We start from the raw sequence: 21513 nt of genomic DNA, 5'->3' as shown, positions 1-21513 counted from the left end.
ACAGAAATCTGAAAGCTTTCCTTAAGAATAGATGGAAATATAACATGATGTGCTGTTTTGTATCCTGTCACTTGTGTCCTATTCATCTATATGTTAACCTTTAAGCATTAGTTCTAATTTCATTTGCCCTCTCTCCTAACCCTTGTAATCTTTTCCTTCTTAGTTTCCTTCCTGGATTCCCCGCCCCCCCCCCCCCATCCTCTCTTGGAACTGAACACAGCCTCTCTTAGATTTTGGAATGTAGAAAATCTTTCCTGAGGTCCTTTCACCTCTTTGCAAAAGGAGAAAATTTTTCATTTAATGCACAATTACATGCTGTATCAGATGACAAAATCTCAGACTTAGAACAACCTCAGAGGTCATATGGTTCCACTACATGAACAGGAAATCCCTCTATAATGTTCATATGCTAGGAACAGCTGCTTGAAGAATTTCTTTGATGAGATGCTCACTATGTTCTAAACCAACTCATTCTGATCTTGGACTCATCTAATTGTCAAGTAGATTTTCCTTTTATTGATCTTTATCTGCCTTTGTGCAGCTTCTATAATTGATCCTAGTTCTGACTTCTAGGGTCAAGCATACTCCTATTGAAACTGATCAGTCTCTATCTTCTTTTTTCCAGGTTAACTATCTCAGTTCTATAAAACAGAAAGTAGGAGGTAAGTGGAAAAGAGGGCCTCAAGTCACATGATCAAATGAAATACTGTCTAAAAAACTGCTTCTCACAATGTCTGCATTTCAAAAATGATTTTTTTCCTTCCTTCTTCCTTTCCAATCCTCTCTTCATCCTGTTACCTTTTTCTAGTTTATTCTCAAATTGTCAATATCTTTCCTTGAATGAGGAATCCTTGAAATGCACACAATACACCAAATATGATCTGACCAGAGAATTGTATAAAAGAATTAATACATCACTTATGCAGCTTTTAATGCATTTTAAATCTAAATTAGGTTGTTTTGACTGTCATGTCATTGGAACTTAAAATTCTTGGATTTTTTCCTTTTTTTTAAATAGTAGGGAGTTATCAATTGAATTCTCCTCAGTCAGTTTAAAAAATTATAGGGTGAGGAACACTGTCAAAAATGGACATCTTCTTATCACCTCACACTTATCAGAATGGTTTATATGAATGAAAAGGAAAATGACAAAGTTGGAGGAGATGTGGAAAAAGTAGGACATTAGTTCATTGTTTGCAGCATTGTGAACTAATCCAACAATTCTGGCATTACATGTAATTGGAAAAAATAAATAACTATTTTCAAGAGTTACCTCTTTACTTAGGGAAATGTTCTTTCTTTTTAAAAAATTTTATTTATTTATTTTGAATTTTACATTTTTTCCTCTAATCTCGCTTCCCTCCCTCCACCCCCCCAACAGAAGGCAGTCTTTTAGTCTTTGCATTGTTTCCAATGGTATACATTGATCTAAGTTGAATATGATGAGAGAGAAATCATATCCTTAAGGAAGAAAAATAAAGTATAAGATAGCAAAATTACATAATAAGATAATTTTTTTTTTTAATTAAAGGTAATGCCTTTTGTTCAAACTCCACAATTCTTTCTCTGGATAAGATGGTATTCTCCATCACAGATAACCCTGAAATTGTGCCTCATTGTTGCACTGATGGAATGAGTAAGTCCATTAAGGTTGACCATCACCCCCATGTTGTTGTTAGGGTATACAATATTCTTCTGGTTCTGCTCACCTCATTCAGCATCAGTTCATGCAAATCCCTCCAGGCTTCCCTGAATTCCCATTCCTCCTGGTTTCTAATAGAACAATAGTGTTCCATCACATACATATACCACAGTTTATTAAACCATTCCCCAATTGATGGACATTCACTAAATTTCCAATTCTTTGCCACCACAAACAGGGCTGCTATGAATATTTTTGTACAAGTGTTATTTTTACCTTTTTTTCATAATCTCTTCAGGGTATAGACCCAGTAGTAGTATCGCTGGATCAAAGGGTATGCACACAATTTTGTTCCCCTTTGGGCATAGGAAATGTCCTCTCTTAAGATGACAAAGCACAACTCTTTTGATTCCTTTTTTTGGAGGACATTGGGGGTCAGAGAGAGGGTGCTATGTCAAAGATGAATGGTAATTAATTGAACATCATGGGAAATTTGTCCATTGGATGGGTCACTGAGAATGACAGAAAAATTTCTGTCTCTTTTTACTCCCTTCTCTTGGACACTCTCCTCTAATGCTTTCTTTCCTTTAAACTTCTAGCAGCAATGAGAATAAGCACTTGGCATGGGGAATATGTTTTTATGTAGGTAAGCCTGACTCCTGATCACTTTCTTCTGCCTTAATGCTTTCTTCTCTGAACTCAGGTCAGCTATTTGTTATCCTAAAAGATGGACATTTCCAGCCTTGTTGATAATCTCATAGGTCAAGAGTTTTTGGAAGTATTGATTCATATCTAAGCCAACTAGAAGGAAAAAAAAAAGCTTCCCACAGGAAATAACTACTACCAAGAATATCCAGTAAATAAAGGACTAAAGAACACCATGCCTTGTTCAGGAAATCTGGACTGTGTTAATTGTTTAGACAATGTGACTCCTGGTGAATACAAATGCAAAAATCTGTTCAGCAATTACCAAAATTGTCTTTTCCTTTCTGAGACAATTATACTGAATGAGCTATTTGAGATGTTTTATGTTCTAATATTTTTTAAGAGTACCCGCAAGTCTTTTACATTGTAATCAGTTTGTGCTATATCCTCTATATCTAATGTATGTATTATAAATTGTTATATAATTATATAGTATTGTATATATTGTCTTCCCTGTTAAGCTTTCTTTACCCTAGCAGTTCATGTAAGTCTTTCAATATTTTTTTGAGTTTCTATATTCAACATGGTTGGTTCTTATCCTAATTTATCAAAGAAGACCAAAATGACATCACTATGTTGGAGACAAATTACATTGTGTTCGACTGTGACTGATCAGAGAGATACAAGCTCAGAACATCCTACCATAGGTCGGGCACAAATAGTCCATGTGAACACCTAGGTTGTTTACTTTAAACATATATCACACATTTCCTTTGAGCTGCTGCAATTCTGCTTTGCTCATAGAGTACAACATCCTCTCTGATCAGGGCATGCCATGCTGGGCAGTCCTGGGCCAGTGTCTCCCATGTTGCCCAATCAATTCTAATGTTCTTAAGTGAGAGCTTCAGTGTGTCCCCATATCACTTCTTTGGACCCCCTTGTGAGTGCTTGTCTGTGTAAATTCTCCATAAAACAGTCTTTTTTTTGCCTTTTTTTTGGTATGTTTGACATTCTAACAACGCAGCCAGTCCATCGTGGTTGCACTTTCTGTAGTAATATTTGAATGCTTGGCATTTTAACTAGAGAAAGGACTTCTGTGTCTGATATCTTCTCCTGCTAGGTGCTCTTCAGAATCTTCCTAAGACAATTTAAATGGAAGCAATTTAGTTTCTTGGCATGGCGCTGGTAGACTGTCCAGGTTTCACAGGCATACAGCAATGAGGTCAACAACAATGGCTCTGTAGACCTTCAATTTAGTAGTTAATCTAATATCTCTATTCTCCCATACTTTCTTTTGGAGCTTCCCAAATACTGAGTTAGCTCTGGCAATGAGTGTGTCAACTTCATTATCAATGCACTTCCCTGGAAAGTGCCAAGGTAAGTGAACTTGTCCACAGTGCTCAAAACTTCTCCATTTGTTGTAATCGATGGTTCCACATATGGATAGTGTGGTGCTGGCTGATGGAACACCTGTGTTTTCTTGGTATTAATTGTTAGGCCAAAATTAGCACAAACAGTAGAGAATCGATCCATACTTTGTTGCATCTCAGCTTCAGAGGCCACATTGCAGGCACAATCATCTGCAAATAGAAGATCCTGCACCAACACTCCCTCCACTTTGGTCTTGGCTTGTAGCCTTTTCAAGCTGAAGAATTTGCCATCAGTGCAGTAGCTGACCTTGAGGTCATGTTCATCCTCAGTGAAGGCGTTTGATAACATGGCTGAAAACATCATGCTAAAAAGCATGAGAACAAGGACACAGTCTTGTTTCACTCATTGATGACTGGGAACTCTCAAGAGCATCGTCCACTATCCAGAACCTGGGCAAGCATGAAATTAACATACAACACTGATGGACTTCTCTGGGCAACTAAATTTTGATATAATTTTCCATAAATCCTCATGACTGATGCCATCAAAAGCCCTTGGCAGATCTACAGCCATTGTATATAGACTCTTGTTCTGCTCCTGCCATTTTTCCTGGAGTTGTCGAACTGAAAACATCATATCAACTGTTCCTTGACCCTTTCTGAAGTCACATTGGCTCTTAGGGAGGTAATGATCTTCCAGGGGAAAGATCAGCCTATTAAGGAGGAATCTGACAAGAATCTTACCAGCAGTGATTAAAAGAGAAGTTCCACTGTGATTGTAACAAAACAATCTATTTCCTTTACCTTTATAGAGATGGACAGTGAGGCATCCTTGAATTCCTGGGGGTTAACCTCTTTAAGTCATATAACTTGGAAAATTTGTCAGCTTTTGGATGAACAATGGACCCCCTACCTTATAAATCTCAGCTGAAATAGAATCAGTACCAGGTGCTTTGTCACATGCAAGGAACCTAATGGCATTCAAATCTTCTCCAGTTGGAGCTTCTGCTAAGGATGGATTGACTTTAATTTAAGGCAAATGGTTAATGACTTCTGCATTGATTGATGATGGTTTGTTAAGAACACTATGAAAGTGTTCAGTTCATTACTCTAGGATTATGTCCCTATCATTAATCAATGTGGTTCTATAAGTTCTGAGAAGTGTGATGCACCATATGTCTCTGGCCCATAAACAGCCTTTAGGACATTATAAACATACTTTAAATTGTTAATATCTGCACAAAATGAATTTTATCTGTCTTCTTACTGAACCAAGAATCCTGCATCTCTCTAAACTTCACTTGTACTTTACTTTTGTTGGAAATAAATGCTGTCTTCCAAGAAATGGATGAATTACTCTGTTGGTAAATCCTATAGAGTTCTTGTTTTTCATCTAGCAACTTCTGTATTTCCCATCATTTTCATCAAACCAGTTTCATGACAATGTGATTGCTATTTTCAGGAAAATGTCATGCCAACATCATCATATGCTCCCACCTTGACTAATTCTGATGAAGTCAAAGAAAAATTTTATGAAGACTGGGTGACTCTTATCATCAATGTACCAAAAGAGTACAAGTTTATAATTATGGGTGACTTTAATGCTAGAATAAACTCAGGCTACCAGACATGACGGGGAGCCCTTGGGAGGAATGGAGTTGGAAACAGTAACAGCAATGGTCACCTAATACTGAAGGCTTGTGTATCTCATGACCTTCTCATCACAAACATTATCTTCTGTTTACCTGATTAAAATAAAACTTCCTGGATGCACTCTTACAGAAAACATTGACATCTAATAGACTATGTGATTGTAAAGAGAAGAGATGGACACAAAATGAGAGTGACAAGGCAATATGTGATGCAGAGTGTTGGACTGATCACACACACTCATTTTTTCCAAACTAAATATTCACATTCAACCAAAGCAGTGGCCCCAAGGTTAAATGATTACCAGAAGAATGAATGCCAAGAGAGAACCTCTCTGAGTGGGGATTGTTTGTTGCTAACTTGGAGGGAAAGTTGAACCAATACACAGTTGGCAACAGTGGAGCAGAAAAAGAGTGGAGAGCTTTCAGAGACTTGGTTCCTCTGAGCAATGCAGTTGCAGTTGCTCATCTGGAACAAGCCTGGTATATTCACAAACATCAAGCCTGTCATATTCAACATATACCATGGTATAATAATATTCTTTTACACTGATGTACCATAATTTGTTTAGCCATTTCCAAATTGATGGATACCCCCTTTCTACCTCTTTACCACTGTGTATTTGGATATTAATAAAATTTTTCTTTCTTTGGGGGCATATACCCAATAATGAACTCTCTGAACCAAAGGATTAATACATTTCAATCACTTTTCCAGCATAAATTACAAATTGTTTCCAGAATGGAAGGCTCAATTCACAGCTCTACCAATAGGCTAGTAGTGTTACTCTTATGCTGCAATCACTCCAGCATTTGACTGTCTCTGTCTTTTGTCATTTTTGCCAGCTTGCATGGTATAAGAATAAGTTGTAATTTGTCTTTCTCCAATTGCTACCAATCTTAAGAAATCTTTCATATGGTTGCTTAGAGCTTAAGGTTCTTCTGGGAATTGTTTATTTCCTTTGATATCTACTCCAATGGGGAGTAACTCTTGGTGTTATATGTTTGTATTCATTCCCTTTGTATTTTAGGTAAAGTGTCTTTATGAGAGATAATAAATGAAGATTTGTTCTCTAACCAATTGTTTCCCCTCTTCTCCTTGCTGCATTGATTTCATTCATACATAAAATTTTCAATTTCATATCATCAAAATTGTTTAGCTTTAGGGGAGAATATCCTCTACTTCTTTTTTTAAGGATTCCTCCTTTCACCATAGTTGTAAAAAATACTTCCCTATCCATTTTCCTCTGATTTTTTTATAATGTAAAATTTTATATTTGAGTGTCCAGTTGAAACTTATGTGACATATATCATAACATGCTGGTCTAAATATGATTTTTTTTGCCAAAATCTTATTCAGTTTTCTCATCAATTCTTTTAGTAAAGAGTTCTTCCCTGAGAAATTTATTTTCTTAGTTTTATTGAATACTGGACTGTTGAGGTCAATTTTTTCTGATTCTTATTTATCTAGTTTGCTGCATTAATTTTTCATTTGTTCAACTAGAAGTAACTAGTTTTGATAATTATATAGTATATTTGAGAGTACTCTCTCCCCTTTTACTTTTGTTTTTTCATGATTTTCCTTGAGATTCTAGATCTCCAATATTTTGGTTCCTCCAAATAAATTTTATTATTTTGTCCAGATAAATAAAATAATCTCCTGATAGTTTGAATAATATGCCATTAACTTGATATTTTTATTATCTGAACAATGAATATTCCTGAATTGTTTAAATTACATTTATTTATGTTGAATATATCTTGTTAGACTGACTCCCTGACATTTGATGAATTTTGTAGTTATTTTATATGGTATTTCTCTTTCTACTTTTCCTACTAATTTTTTGTATTGCTATATAGAAATTATAATAATTTTTATGGGCTTATTTTATGTCTCATTACTTTTCTAAAGATAATTGTTGTCTTGATTAGATCCCCCCAGTCATTTCCTCTGATAGGTCTACTACTACCTCCTGAGAGATCTTCTCTAAAGATCTCACCTTTTTCTAATAACCCTCCCACAGTGTCCATTCAAGCATACAAATTCAACCAGTAGTTTAAAGTGCATACAACAATGCAAAAAAGTTACAAGTGCAGTATTGAGTTCTTCAACTCAGTTGGGCACAGTTTCATGCATAGATTCAATTTAAACATGTAAGACTCCATAATAGTCTTGAGATACAGAGAACATGAACAATACAAGTTTAAAACAAAGCAGGGTTTGAGAAAGACAAAGAAAAGCTTAAATTTTATGATCAATTCCATATTTTTTTCTTAGGACATCCTTTCCTTCAATCTATCAGTTCCAAGATAGCAGTTTATTCCTCTTATCTCTAGGAAAGTAGGGTCTGAGTTAGGGTTTAGTGCCAAATTAAAATTGCTCTTCTTGAAACCACTCAAGGTCATATTTTGCCCAAAGAATATAGCACATTGTAGAAGTTATACGATTTAGTAGAAAGAGCTATTAGGAGTCAAAAGATGTGAATTCTAACTCTGGCCCTTCTAACTCTTTGTATGACTTTTTATGCCTTAACGTATAAACAAATAACAACCTCTTTGAGCCTTTGTTTTGTTCTCTCTTCGAGAGAATTACATTTTGAAGGTCCTCTCAGCTACAAAATTATGCAATTCCATTTTGAAATAGCCTATGACTCTAACCACTTCCTCTCCTGTACATAGTCTTGGAAAAGTATTTAAAGTATTTTATTTAATTAAAAGTATTTTATTTAATCTCTCCTTATTCTTTTCAAATGCTACAGTTCCTTTACATTTTTTTTTAGGTTTTTGCAAGGCAAATAGGGTTAAGTGGCTTGCCCAAGGCCACACAGCTAGGTAATTATTAAGTGTCTGAGTGTGGATTTGAACCCAGGTACTCCTGACTCCAGGGTGGGTGCTTTATCCACTGCACCACCTAGCTGCCCCTATAGTTTCTTTAACTGTAATAGTTTATCCTCATTTAAAATGTTGCCCACTTTGAGTGGACCAGAACTCACGTCAATATTGTAGTTAATTGTTTTCTTAGTAATGGTTCCATAATCCTGGATTTCGTCAGTATGGGAGAACTCCTGGTATGGTAACTCTCTCTATCCCACTTCTGGGCTGGTCTACTGGTATAGTCAGTTAGTCAACAAGTGTTTATTAAGTACCTACTATGTGACAAGCCAATTGCTAAGTGCTGGGAAATACAAATACAAGTAAAAAGGACAGTTCCTTCCCTCAAGTACCTTATCTTCTAATGGGGAAAAACACTACATAAAGGGAAGGTGAAAGAGGAAGATGAAGGTACTTGGTGAAGGGGTTTGATAGCTTAAGTCTGGAGGGTCTAGTGGAGAGGAATGAGAGATATGAGTAGTCTGGACTCCCTTTTTAAATGGAAATTCTTAGGAAAAACCATCAAAATGTGAATTCTGGGGCTAGAGTGAGCTTCCAGGAGGAAGAAGCTTCTGAGGCATGAGCAAACTCTTATGGCATGGCAGCAATTATAATCAAGACTTAACAATTAATTTAGACTCCATTTTGGAACAAAATGACACTTATAAGTCATTCAACAGTTAACTAAAGATGTATTTAATATATTTTAATGGTTATAGATGTAGTGCCTATGTGACATTGTTTTCTGTAGGGGGAAGAAAAAAATGTAAAATGATTGTTGAAAACTACTACTACATGTAGTAGTTAGAAAAATAAATAAAGAAATGGAGGAGAAAAAAGATTTATTTAGCTATAGCAGAAAAAAAAGATAGTCAAGAAATCTAGCCATTAAGGACACTTTGAGTTGGTTCAGCAGAATGAAGATCCTTTTTTAGTTGCCCATTATCAAGTGAGAGCTCCTCAAGAATGCTTTGTACAAAGGCTACCAGATAGATCTAAATAACCTGAGCCTTAAGTCTCCAGAATCAACCATGTCTCAAAGAAAGTCATAAAACCCTTTAAGGAAATACTAAACTAATTTGCTTGGGGCCAGGAAAAAGGATATTGTACCTACTCTAGTAAAAAAAAGTGCAAAGATCTTCCTCAAATGTTGTTGCTCAGGAGGTTCTGTTCTGTCTGACTTTTTGTGACCCCATTTAGATTTTTCTTGGTAAAGATACTAGAGTAGTTTTTCATTTTCTTCTCCAGCTCATTTTACAGTTGAGGGAACTGAGGCAAACTAGGTTAAGTGATAACTAGAGTTTGAGGCTAGATTTGAACTCAGGTCTTCCTGACTCCAGGCTGGCTCTAGATACAATATACAACCTAGTTGCCTCTTCCTCAAATCCCATTCCAGAAACTGAAAACATCTATGTCTTAGTAGATGAGTATTAGAGAATTGTTTGGACCACATGAGTTAAATGACTTACCTCAGGACTGGGACTGATTTGTTCATTCTTCTGATAATTTTGGTTCTCTGCATTGAAACAAAAAGACATCATTCAATATTTAACAAAAGGATATTTACTTAGCCATAGCAGGACATTCAAAAAGGACAAATACTGAGAAACACTTGAATTGAATGAGCAAAGCAAAACTCCCATCTCAATTCATGAGTCAAATATTTTGCAAGTCCATCCAGTTGTTCATGACTGCTTTGAACTCTAGTGATGAGGAAATGATGTCTTTAGGAATGTCTTGTTCTTTTTTGAGGAAAAATTAGCCTAACTTAAAGGAAGGGAGGAATTAGACTATAGTTCCTACAACAAGAGGTTTTTAAGCAATTATCAGAGATACTTCCTTACTCCAAGACTTGCACTCTGTCTACCAGTTCAGCTGCCTCTAAGTTAAAACTCAATTTTATTTACAGTATTTGACTCCAGCCAGACTTGGATTTCTCTTCTGCAGAAATAGAATGAATAATGAGTTTGCCATTCACCTTAATTTACTTGAGTCCTTTGTTATCCAAGAGAGACTAAAACAATTTCAGAATAAAAATCATCTACTGCGGGGCAGCTAGGTGGTGCAGTGGATAGAGCACTGGCCCTGGAGTCAGGAGTACCTGAGTTCAAATGTGACCTCAGACACTTAATAATCACCTAGCTGTGTGGTCTTGGGCAAGCCACTTAACCCCATTGCCTTGCAAAAACTGAAAAAAAAGTCATCTACTTAGGAGGCAAAAATGAATGTTCCTCAAATTTAACATGCCAGCGATCCACTGGGTATCTCAGAACACCTCTGATGTGCCAGCAGCCGTGGAAATGACTCAAACTGATTCATACCAGTCCCAAATGGTCAGAGCCTGCACAAATATCCTGGTTCTGGGTACTGTGCATTTCTCTTACTCCCCTGCCTCCTTGTGTTGTAAAACCATATAAACCACTTCCTAAACTTCCACTCTTCAGAGCAGCAGACTAGATTCTTCTGTTCAATGAACAGGCATGTGCTGCACTCTCCCAATAAATGTTTCTGGGTTTTGTGCTTGAACTGTGCCTCCATTTCCTCTCTTCAGGCCAATACTTCAGTATACCCAATTAATCATTCTGCCACAATTAATCACTTCCAAAGCACATGATTTGGGGAATGTGAAGTTTTGCCACAAAAGCTATAAATTTGGGCACTGGAGATGAATATTATCACTTGCATTTGAGGTTAAGAGATGAGGAAAACAAATCATAGAAGATTGTGTATTGTTTATTGAGTTTCATGTCTTTGGAAAAAAATATGTTCATACACAGAAGAGGTAGAGTAGACTAAACTGTTATAAGGCATAGCAAATAAAAAGGCTTCATATCAGTCGCTGAGCTGAACTTAAGATATGTCAGCTGTAAATCATTATGATTGCTCATGGGAGGAGTATCTAACATTTAAATCTGCTTGCTTTAAGGCCTACAAAACTCTCACATTAACTAATATTCATACTTAATCAATATTCCTAGTAATTCAGTCATCCTGGTCAGTCAGTATTCTAAGAGAGGTACTATCCCAAACTCTCACTTTATACTGGTAGTTGGCTACCCAGAGTACAGTTATCCTCAGGGATAAATCCTGAGGGGTTGAGAATGGAGATCTAGGACTATAGTTTATAAACCCTAATCAATATGCTTCCCTCAATAATTAGCAGTTGGTTTCAATCAGCCAGCCAGATTTAATTACCTTTTAGAAAGTAGTATTTCCCAAAGTGGTACAGAAAAAATAGTTGGTACAAAACATCCCCCCAAAACTGAAACCACCCTTTCCCACAAGTATACATAAATTCCAGAGGAAATTGAACCCAAGCTTAGTAAGTCCTTATGGCAAAATGTTAACTCACAGTTTAGGAAAGTTTTTGTTTTTGTTCTTATTGGGGGGGGGGGTCAAAAATCCTTTTTTTCTCTTTGTGGAACTCTTAAGATGGTTTTCTTAGGGACTGTGTACCTTTCTGCTGGGTTCCTTTCAGAGTTATGGTCACCTTTAAGTGGCACAGTAGATAGAGCACTTGGAGTCAAGAGGACAGGAGTTCAAATCCAGCCTCAGATACTTGACACTTACTAGCTGTGTGTCCTTGGATAAGTCACTTCACTCTGATTGTCTCACATCCAGGGCCATCTCCAGTGTCCTGATTCATATCTGGCCACTGGACCCAGATGGCTCTGGAGGACAAAGTGAGGTTGGTGACTCAGCACTGCACCCCCTACTCAAATCCAATTCATGTGCTGTCATGGCATCACCTCCCTTGATGCCATGGTCTTTCTTCAAAAACAAAAGACAAACATTTTTTTAACATTAAAGATTTTATTTATTTTGTTTTACAATTTTTCCCCTAATCTTACTTCCCTCCCCCCACCCCCCACAGAAGGCAATTTGTCAGTCTTTACAGTGTTTCCATGGTATACATTGATCCAAATTGAGTGTGATGAGAGAGAAATCATATCCTTAAGGAAGAAACATAAAGTATAAGAGATAGCAAGATCAGACAATAAGATATCAGGGTTTTTTTTCTAAATTTAAGGTAATAGTTCTTGGTCTTTGTTCAAACTTCACCGTTGTTTCTCTGAATACAGATGGTATTCTCCATTGGAGAGAGCCCCAAATTGTCCCTGATTGTTGCACTGATGGAATGAGCGAGTCCATCAAGGTTGATCCTCACCCCCATGTTGCTGTTAGGGAATACAGTGTTTTTCTGGTTCTGATCATCTCACTCAGCATCAGTTCATGCAAATCCCTCCAGGCTTCCCTGAATTCCCATCCCTTCTGGTTTCTAATAGAACAATAGTGTTCCATAACATACATATACCACAGCTTGCTAAGCCATTTCCCCAATTGAAGGGCATTTACTTGATCTCCAGTTCTTTGCCACCACAAACAGTGATGTTTTTACCCTGTTTTCATCATCTCTTCAGGGCATAGACCCAGTAGTGGTATTGCTGGATCAAAGGGTATGCATATTTTTGTTGCCCTTTGGATGTAGCTCCAAATTTCTCTCCAGAAAGGTTGGATGAGTTCACAACTCCACCAACAGTGTAATAGTGTCCCAGATTTCCCACAACCCTTCCAACAATAATCATTATCCTTTCTGGTCATATTGGCCAGTCTGAGAGGTGTGAGGTGATACCTCAGAGAGGCTTTAATTTGCATTTCTCTAATAAGTAATGATTTAGAGCAATTTTTCATCTGTAAATTGTAAAAGACAAACATTATAAACATCTTTCCCTCATTGTATATTGTTTGTTTCTGGCTCTTGATGTGGATTCTGCTCTTAGCCACAGCTATCCTAAGGACACCGATAGGAATTTCAAATTTTTTAACCCTTCAAAGTTTACAAGGTCTTCCTCTGTTCAAGGAAGCTTTGGTCAAGGAGGACAAAAGCTCTTCTATTTCCCAAGCAATTCCTTCTTGGAGCTTTTTGGAATGACTTCCAGCACCAACCTGATCAGGTGCTTATATCCTGAAATCTGAACTGGCTTGCAACTTCAATCATCTTCTCTGGCCTTGTCAGACAATCCTAATACACTTCATGTGTAATGACATTTCACTTCATCCAATGGTTTTCATACCTTCCAAACTGATTAAGAAGTTGCACCTTGTTTTAATGCCTTGGAATGAGTGATTGATTCAATAGAGGTGGTCTCCCTGACAAAGGCATCAAAAGGTATATAACATCTTGCTAGTGACTTGAAGTAGAGTATGTGAATGACTTTTTTCAGTTTGATCTACCCCTTACACAAATACACACACACATTCACATGTGTATATATATGAATATATATATAATGTGCGTATTTATATTGTGTATGTATACTCAAAAATAATTTTATTGAACTTTCCTCCATCTGCCTGTTTCAAAAATTTACTAATCAGGTTCCCTGACTCAAATATCTCTATTCCAATCCAAATTATACATATCAGCAAAAGTGATTTTCCTAAAACACAGAGTATGAGCATTACACACATACATGCATACACACACACACACACACACACACACACACACACACACAAACACTCAGTAAAATTCAGAGCTTCCCTATTACCATAGAATAAAATAGAATTTCCTCTGTTAGGTATTTGAAGTTCTTCACAACTTGGTTCCTTCATACATTCCCAACCTTATTATCCGTTATTGTTCCTCTCTCCCTGCAAACTCTCATCCTACAGTTATTAATATCGATCAATTAGATTTTTCACCACAAACATTCCACCTCTCATTTCCATGCCTTTATACCAATTGTCCTCTAAGCCTGGAAGGCTCTCCCTTCTAACCTCCACCTTTTGTAAACCTTAGATTCCTTTTAGACAGCTTAAGGAACGCTTTACACCCACCACTCCCATCCCAATTGTTACAGATTTCCCTTCTAAGGCTGTGTTGCATCTATTTTTTTAAACTCTTGTCTAACATTAAGCTCAGCTTGCAGTTGGGGATGGGGGGTTAACCCAGGAGGTAACAGAACTACTCACATTCGCTTCTTCATTAAGGAGAACCCTCTCAGCTCTAGGCTGTGACAGAATCCAGATCAGGTTTGGTCTTAGAATCTTGGCTTCTTTTGAGACTAGGGTTGGTTCCTGTTCTCATTCAGACAACTCAAAGGTAAATTATTTGAAGCTTAGATTTTATTTCATGTATACAAGTATCCCCAAAAGGGGTAGAGAGAGAAAGAAAAAAAGTTTCTCAATGTATAATATAAAACAGGTATGGAACAGATATTAATTTCTAGCATGTAACAAAATGCTAAGACTTACAATGCTCATTGACAAAGAAACACAAAACAAAATTAATCTCTCCTTGGAAGTTAATAAATCTCATCAGAATTTAAAGTAGTTTGTGGTAACATTGAATAGACAGCCTCATTTCACTTTGATTCTGCACTGGCCAAAGAATTTCCCATCATTCTCCTGTGAGTGTCAGTATCTCTGATGAAGACATTCCCTTTGGCACCAATCAGCAGGATCCAATGCGGATTAGAACTTCTCAAACACATAAAGGTGCCTCTAAAACTGGACCTGTTCATTTTGAGGTGGATGCTCAACCTACTCAGAAAAAGAAACTCAAAGAAAAAGAAAAGAAAGCTAAGGCCTAGGTAAAAGCTAGGTAAGAGCTTACTCAGCTGAGTCTATATTCCACATGGGAGGGATTGTGAGATGCCAGGAAAAGGAAGGGCTATCCTTTATGTATTAACACTACACAAGCACACACACACACACACACACACACAAACACAAACACACAAAAAAGTACTGGAGTTATGTAATGCTACGTAGAGGGGGAATAAATCTCCTTTTAACTGATAAAGTATGTTTTCCACACCTCTTGTAATGGGTGGTGATGTTTGTCCTTTGTTCTCGAAGAAGACCACGACATCTGAAGGTGATGCCATGACAAGTTCATGAATTAGATTTGAGTGGGGGGGGGGGGGGGCGCTGTGCTAAGTCACCAGCCTCACTTTCTCCTCCAGAGCCATCTGAGTCCAGTCACCAAATATGAAGATGGACCTCGATGTGAGGCAATCAGGGTTAAGTGACTTGCCCAAGGTCACACAGCAAGTAAATGTCAAGTGTCTGAGACTGGATTTGAACTCCCGTCCTCCTGACTCCAAGGCCAGCATTCTGTCTAAGGGACCACATTGAGTTTTCTGTGTAACACCAAAGTGACAAATCCATTCTTCAATGAGGCACCACATGGCCAGAAAAGCAGCTGGGAGGTTTATCATCCCCAAAGAGCCCAAGTTTTGAACCAGCACATGTGGTCAGACAAAACCAGAAAGAGCAATTCTGTCTTCCATGGGATGACTCTTGTCATAAGCTTTATGTCCACTTATTGTCTCCATTGTTAGAATGTTAAGTTCCTTGAGGGACTTTTGGCCTCTGTATCCTCAGCATGTAATACAATGTTGGGAACACAGTAGGTGCTTAATAAATGGCTATTGATTGAGTTGTATAATTAGAATTAAAACTGCAGCATATAATTCCAAGATGTTTCTTAACTTTTTTATATTTATATTTTTTACACAAAAACTTAAAAGGATAAGTAAGAACATCAATGCATTTTTTTCACCTCAGGCACTAACAAAAATTAAGTGATGAGATAGGAGAAAGGAGAAGAAGGAATTTTAGATTTCCTTTAAAACAGCTCATTTCTATATAGATTCTCCAGTTACTTGTGCCTTCTCTCCCAAAATGACTTTGTATTCATTTTGTATGTATTCTGTATATATACTTATATAGGTGGGAAGACAGTGAATAGAGAGCTGGCCTTGGAGTTAAAAAGACTCAATTTTGTGAATTTAGATACAGTCTCGCATATTTTCTAGCTGTGTGACCCTCGGCAAGACATTTAACACTGTTTGGTTCAGTTTAATTACCTGTAAAAATCACTCCAGTATCTTTGCCAAGAAAATTCCCCAATGGGTTCACAACTAATACAATTGAACAATAATGACAATGATGACAACAACCACCACCACAGTGTATATAGATGTTGCATCCCATGGAGCATGGGCAGGGATGAGTCTAGCAGTGCTTTTCTATGGAATGTGCACCAAAGTTTTTCTGAAAATTTTTGGAAACACATGGAACTTGGCACTGAGATCCCTTTTTTGGTCATCAAGAAGAAAGAGTTGATGACTCTAAAGATCTTCTGTCAATGTCTTCTCTTCCTCTCTGAAGACTATGTTAATACTAGTTGAGCCTGTCCCTAAAGGAGAAGAGCAGGGGCATCATGCTTTCCCACATCCCTGCTAGTTTTGAGCATCTGTTCTACCTAGACAAACTCTGTTCTACCTAGACAAACTTAAGACTAGATTTCAAAGCCCTGGCTGCCTTCTGTTTTATAGTCTTTCCCTATGCACAGGTGCTTGATTATTCAAAAATGATGTGCCCTAGCTTGTGAACAAGAATTCATAGATCCTGGGTCCTCAGTGAGTGCAGGAGGTATCTTCATTATGTCCACCAATGCATTTCTTCAGAGAGAAAATGATCCAATAGCAGGAAAATGAGCCTAATCCTTGACTTGGCAAGGTAGAAGACATCTACTTGCCTAAAAGGAATTCTATGGACTAAGACAAAATGAGCTAGGATGAAATGCAAAATGTTTATTAGCAATCCTGCAAACTGCATTAAGTCTTAATGTCTTAAGCATCAATTTCCCAAGAGAGTAAACAGTAATTATAAGTTATTGCTGTTCATTAAAGTTATTTTTTTTCTGGAAATTCAAGCTTGTGGGCCTTATGTATGTTAAATATTTCTTTCTTTCTATAGTGTACATTAAATACTTTTAGAATCTCCTTTATTTGGGTAGAGTCTAGACTTGAACCAAAACTAAGCTTTAAGTAATTTTCCTCCAGAGCTCCAGGGTAGGAACATAAAATAAAGATAAAGCAGGAGGTTGAACCCTCTCTTTGGAGGTTAGTGTCCCCCAAGTTTGAAACTGTTTTGCATGTATGTATTTAGAGGTGGAAGGACCTCTTGGAGTGGGAGGGAGAGGGTGCAGCACCTCAGTACTTTGGGTCTCAAATCAGCAGTTTATTGTTATATATGTCCATGTACCACCTGGTAGACTTCTGTGGGCTAGACCAGTTTCCATGGCTTAAATGCATAACCCTCTGGGAAATGTAGTTGGGTTTTTTGAAGGAATGATTGCCCAGAGCAATATGGACTGAGAAAGAAAAGTGAAACAGGTGGTTTTGGGGTAGTTGTGTGACATTCAAGTGAGGTAACGATCACATGGAATGTGAAGCAGGCTGAGATCAATAGTAGCCTAAGAGAATATTTCCCTTCTAAGACAACAGGAAGAACACTAATCTGCTGGAGAGCTGTAAAGATTGTTTCCATCGAAACTCCCCTCTCTGGTTGTAGTTCTAGTCTGGGTAGATACAGTGCAAGGAATATGAAGTAACTGGACTGTCTCTATCCATCCCTTCCAGCCTCCAATTGATTGTTCATTAATAATCAGGTTTCACCTGGCTTTTGTATTGTAAGCTGTTGCCTCTATAATGATTTTTCCTATCACTCTTTAAAAGTTAACCCATATTATGTATTTTTTTCTGTACATTGGTTTACAATGTAAGTCCTAGTTATTCACAAAAACTGACAAGGAAATGTTCTTTCTAATGCAGAGATTAGACTCTAATGAGTCCCATCCTCTTGTTGAGTTTATCTCTGTTTCTGATGTATTTCTTATTGGGGCATAATTATAAATCACTTATCTTTATTAAATTTATTCCTTATAAAGCTATAAGCTCCTAAAGACTAACCTTAAAGGAAAACTCAGGGCCATTCACGCTCCCCACCTCTCCTGAATTAAACAGTTTAATTTTTGCTGTTGATGTAATCTGGGTATGAGGCTCATTGGTGGAACCCAGGCAGCCTTGGGAAGAAGGTACAGTCTTTGGAAGAGGAGTTCCTCCCATGTACCAGTCAGAGAAAGAATATCATATTATTTTCAATTTATGGCAGTGGAGGCTGCTGGGAAATGTAGTTTTCCCAGCTGAAGGGAGACAGGAAGGCACTGAGAGAGGCGGAAGCTGTGCAAAGAGAAATCAGAAAGTGAGAACAAATGCTAGTAGTGGGAATCCATGACATTTGAAAAGCACCGCTACCATTGATAGACCATAGAATTGACTATAATTCTAGGATGCTGGAGCCTTGTCTGACTTGCTGATACATTTAAGGTGTGATTTGCCTATATATAACTTGCAACTTTACCTAAATGTGCCTACTTCTTGGAAATGTGGGGGCATGGTGAATTTACCCACCCTCCACTTTTCCCTCTTTTGACCATGAAGCCAAGTAGTTGAAGGAAATCCTCTTCTTCCCCCTCCCCCATTCTCCATCTATTTAGGCATTCCCAAAACAAACAAATCCATCTCTGTGCCATTTTCCTACCCTTCCCATCCTGATTTTTTTTAAATATATAAGTGCATTTGTACCCATTCTCTCAGCCCTTGTCATTTCTTGAGATCAAAGGGGGGGGCACAGTTTTGAGGGATTTCCACAAATTATCTTCAGTAAGATCAGGCAGGTCTGACATAGGAGGTCAAGAGAGTTTACAGTAGAATTGTAGAGAAAATGTAATTCTACCAATGAGACTATAATCCTCCAAAGAAGAACTCTCACACTTGGACTAGGGGCTTGCCTAGGTTTGCCCTGAAATAGGAGCCACTGGAGACATGATGCCCCTAAAGATAAGAATGATGATCTGGGAGGCAAAACTCTTACTCTTAGTTTGGAGTGAGGGAGAACTAAGAGAGACTAGAAGAGGAAAAACTCAGCTCCAAGCTGACTCTGAAGGTATGATCTGTACGAATTTAGATTCTGCCCCTTTTTTGTTGGAAGGGGAAAGTAAGAACAAAGACCTTGTCTCCCCAAATCATTCATCCCCAGTTCCATAGTGAGTTAGTCAGAATGTATATGGTAAAACAGTGACACCTAGTGAATATATTCATATTTTCTTCCTCCCACCTTCACTGCCCATGAAAATGTTTTGATAGCACGGTCTGTTTAACTTTTGTCTTTGTAGGTCAAATTTAGTATAGTGCCTAGAATCCAGTATCCAATTAATAAATGCTTGTTGATTTATGTGAACTAGATGGCCAACAAATTATGATAGATGAACTTATGATAAAAGACTATGCTTCATAATCTATTAATGAGGAGAGGGAACAGATCAGATTCATTAAAGGAAACATCTCTCCCACTCACATTCACAAATAAAACCCAGTCTCTATGTCATCTGTAACATCATCATCATCATCAAATACTATTTAGTAATTATCTAGGTGGGTATGGTACTGCCCTGGATAAACTATTTGAAGACAATCCTAATATAAAACATGCCATTGTCCACTAGAAACTTAGATTTCAAATATAGGTTGCCCCAAGAGTGGTCTGAACAACTTTGTAGAAATCTGATATCTATGACTAAAATGTGCTCATGTGCTCATTTGAATGATCCTTCCATTCTCTCTGGGAAGATGACGCCTCCTGACAAGAAGACAAACTATGACCCCTTAGAACCTAAAAATCATTTAGTTCCCAAGGACATTCTTTTTGCATAATCTGTAATAGCTGCAACATTTTTTTTTACATCATCCTCTTTCTAACTCTAATAGAGCATGAAAACTATATACTTTCCTTTTGTAGTTGCTATTGCTGTCTTTTACATTATTTTAATGAAGGTAATTATTAAAGAAATAGGTGGCACAGTGGATAGAGCCTTGTCCTTGGGGTCAGGAGAACCTAAGTTTAAATCCAGCTTCGGACACTTAATAATAATTAGCTAGCTGTGTGACCTTGGGCAAGTCACTCAATCCCATTGACTTACAAGAAAAAAAGAAATAAAAAATGAGAAGATGAAAAAGAGTAGCAATATTTGAAGGCATGTTCCAAAGGAATATAAGTACATACTCCATTAAAAAGAAAAGCACAAATCCTAGCAGAAAGAGCTGAGAAGAAAAAGATTGGGTTCTAGCCCTGGCCTAGTTACTGTTCCCTTAACTTTAGGGTTTACATGTGCTTCAGATTTGTTTCCCCCACCCCCAAAAAAATAGACATAACAATACTTGTTTCATCTCCCTTCAAGGATTTCTTGGAGAATTAAATGAGTTACCAGAAGTGAAAGCACTTTAAAAAATAATCCATATAAACATTTGCTATGATAAATCCATTCTCCTAACAAAATAGTAATGTGAGCTATGGCATCACTGGCATGTATAGCATTGTACATGTGATTTTATAACAGCTGCAGCTCTACATGAGAGCCTGAATACAAAATGTTACAATTTTAATGTTCCTTTTGGCACACAGTTTTCTATTTTTAGCATTACCCAATTAAGGAGCCATGTTTCAGGATTGGTTATTATGTCTTTTAATTTCCAGTTAAGTCTCATTAGCTCTTCAATCCCTCTTTATTCACATTACTATTATAAAATAGACCAAGAGGAGGCACCAGTCTCCTTCAACATCTTTTTAATCACCCATGTATAATGAAGATAATTTGTCAGAAGAAATAGAAGAGAAAAGGCAAATCATAGAAGTTAGAACTAAAATGACCCTTATAAAACATCATTTACAGATAAGGAAATTAAGACTCAGAGATATTAAACAGTAGAACTAAGACATGAACTCAGGTCTTTTAGCTCCAACTCCAATATTATTTCTAACCCATTCCTGCCTTTGAGAGACAGCTCTATATCATAATTATTTATAGTGTCTGTTACTGTGATAATGAAGTTCTTTGGATTCATGAAACACAGGAAAAAATTAGTAGAACAGTCTCCTTTTGTTTAAATTACAGATAAAATAAGGTTATTTATTAAACTGGTTCAGTAAAAAGAACACAGAATAAGGAAGAGGAAGAGCAAGTTATTTGTGTAATCTTGGCCAAACTGCTTCCCTTAGCTGAATTTATTTCCTCATCTTTAAAAGGAATGGGTTGAACTTTAATCTATAATCTAAAAATAGCACTTCTTCTAAGTTCTTTCTTGACTTTGCACTTTTAAGGTGGGTCCCCAGAAGCTAGCTACTATAATCAAAGCAAAGAAAGACATTTTCTAGGATGGCACAGTAGAACAGTAGCTACAAAATATTCTCCTCATAAATATGGAGCAAACTATCCCACAAATTCACACACAGCATCCATCAGAATAGTGAACCACAAACAGAATACAATGGCAATGAGGTATATAAATAGGGAAATCACATGACCATATTATAAAGCTTTGATTTTCTCTCCACATGGAATCCTCATGCTGCTTCCCTGGAAGCACAGTATCTATCCTGGGTAGATCACTCAGGATCCATTCCTGGCCATAGTTTAATTCTT

General features: G+C 37.2%; 1 long non-coding RNA gene across 1 annotated transcript in view; it reads right to left on the bottom strand.

Annotated features, from left to right (window-relative positions):
* Positions 1 to 21513, bottom strand: part of LOC141522585 (uncharacterized) — a 29753-nt gene that overhangs the window by 5835 nt on the left and 2405 nt on the right. The window contains exon 2 of the long non-coding RNA XR_012478241.1: positions 9647 to 9693. This is a non-coding gene — a long non-coding RNA (uncharacterized LOC141522585). The remainder of the gene's footprint in view (positions 1 to 9646; positions 9694 to 21513) is intronic.

Source organism: Macrotis lagotis, chromosome 4 (genome assembly GCF_037893015.1).
Source record: "Macrotis lagotis isolate mMagLag1 chromosome 4, bilby.v1.9.chrom.fasta, whole genome shotgun sequence".
Classification (NCBI taxonomy): domain Eukaryota; kingdom Metazoa; phylum Chordata; class Mammalia; order Peramelemorphia; family Peramelidae; genus Macrotis; species Macrotis lagotis.
The sequence above is the reverse complement of the archived record's forward strand: the minus strand, read 5'-3'. Positions and strand labels throughout refer to the sequence as shown.